The sequence below is a fragment of the Rhagoletis pomonella genome, unplaced genomic scaffold (assembly GCF_013731165.1).
Source record: "Rhagoletis pomonella isolate Grant_MI unplaced genomic scaffold, Rhpom_1.0 Rhpom_scaffold_00015, whole genome shotgun sequence".
In the NCBI taxonomy this organism is placed as follows: domain Eukaryota; kingdom Metazoa; phylum Arthropoda; class Insecta; order Diptera; family Tephritidae; genus Rhagoletis; species Rhagoletis pomonella.
The window spans coordinates 2,213,143-2,215,338 of NW_023458569.1; the positions used below are offsets into that span (position 1 = coordinate 2,213,143).

The 2,196-nt window shown below is 40.4% G+C and overlaps 1 protein-coding gene across 1 annotated transcript in view; it reads right to left on the reverse strand.

Moving 5' to 3' along the window:
- LOC118749376 overlaps positions 1-2,196 on the reverse strand; it is a gene marked incomplete in the record, with an annotated part of 482,497 nt that overhangs the window by 244,684 nt on the left and 235,617 nt on the right.

Consider the following 2,196-nt stretch of genomic DNA (forward strand, 5'->3'; position numbering starts at 1 on the left):
ACCAGCTTATTTCATATGAGGAGTAGTGCCTCATATTCAAGCATACCTTACCTGACGTGCCTGACCAACACCAGTACTGCCTTAAACTTCCTTATAGATACGGGGGCAAATAAAAATTTCATAAAGCCTACTCTAGCTGCTCGTTCAATACCAGTCGATCCACCTTTCTCAGTGCAGACGGTGGCAGGACCAATAGTAATAAACAGGAAAATTTGTGGAAAATTTTTCCATAATATAGGGAACGACACCAGGACAACTTTTTACACATTACCAGGACTTCAATCTTTCGACGGCATTATAGGGGATGATACGCTAAAGGCACTCGGTGCGGTGATAGATAGGAAAAACCATATTCTCACAATCGAGCCGAACATTAAAATTCCACTGAGAAACAAAACAGTTGGAAAGCATTAATTTTTCTGAAGCATCTGAAATTCCTAAAGCAGTAGTTCCTATTTTAAAGTCTCTTGTAGAAAAGTACTCCCACTTGTTCGGACCACTGAATATAAAAACAAACATCAAAACCTCAGTTCGAGCTGAGATAAAAACCACTACAGATGAGCCCATATACACAAAAAGTTATCCATATCCTGCCAACATGAGGGAAGAGGTAGAGAAACAGGTAACCGAATTGCTCGAGGAAGGCATCATACGGCCATCAAAAAGTCCGTATAATTCTCCCATTTGGGTAGTTCCGAAAAAACCTAAGCCGTCCGGTGAAAAGCAGTATAGAATGGTTGTAGATTTCAAACGTTTGAATGCGGTTACCGTGTCAGACGCTTATCCTATTCCAGATATTAACGCAACACTGGCCAGTCTAGGGAATGCTAAATATTTCACGATGATTGATCTTACCTCAGGCTTTCATCAAATTGCGATGAAGGATTCAGATATACCCAAAACCGCGTTTTCAACTATGAATGGAAAATACAATTTTATGAAACTACCTTTTGGATTGAAAAATGCGCCGGCTATATTCCAACGCATGATTGATGACGTCCTTAAGGAATATATTGGGAGGATATGCTATGTGTATATTGATGATATTATTGTCTTTGGGAAAAATACTGATGAGCATTTAAAAAACTTAGAAATAGTATTCGAAAGGCTCGCGGATGCTAATTTGAGAGTGAATCTGGAAAAAACTAAATTTATGAGAACAGAGGTAGAATTTCTGGGTTATGTGATTACGTCTGATGGGATGAAACCGGATCCTTCGAAGGTCCAGGCTATAGACAACCTTTCGGCCCCAGAAACATTAAAAGAACTGAAAAGTTTTTTGGGAATGACGTCGTATTACCGAAAGTTCATTCGAGATTACGCGAAAGTTGCAAAACCGTTAACCAATCTCACGCGGGGGGAAAACGCGCAAGTTAAGGCCAGCCAATCGAGAAGAGTACGCATTAATCTGAACCGTGAAGCCCTTCAAGCTTTCGATAATTTAAAAAAACTACTAGTTTCCTCAGATATTCTTGCTTTCCCAGATTTCGAAGAACCATTTAACCTTACCACTGACGCTTCAAACTATGCCATTGGTGGGGTGTTGTCTCAAGGAGAACCAGGAAAAGATCGGCCCATCGCCTACATTTCAAGATCCTTAACTAGAACGGAGGAAAACTACGCCACAAACGAGAAAGAAATGTTGGCAATAGTTTGGGCTCTAGATAATTTGAGATCTTACCTATATGGGGCGAAAAAAATTAGAATTTTCACTGATCACCAGCCTCTCACGTTTGCGTTGGGAAGTAGGAACTACAACGCAAAGTTGAAGAGGTGGAAGGCGAGAATAGAATAGTATAACCACGAATTGATTTACACTCCTGGTAAATCAAATGTTGTGGCAGACGCTCTTTCGAGAATTCCATGCCAGGCAAACCATTTAACAGCATCGTTGGGGCCTAACGATTTATCAACAGAAGCTAGAAGCGAAGAGGGGACAGTTCACAGTGCGGACCGGGATGCGTCAGACCTTATTCCACATGTAGAAAGTCCTTTAAACGTTTTTCGAAACCAAATTATTTTTACGGAAGGGAATGCAATGATTTGCGTGGAAAATCCACATCCAGGTTTCACTCGTCACTATGTCAGCTTAGCTATAATTGAAAAAACCAACTTAACCGAGGCCTTAAAAGAACGTTTAAACCCATCACTTATAAACGGAGTAAAAATTCCAGAGAATCATTTACAGCTTCTGCA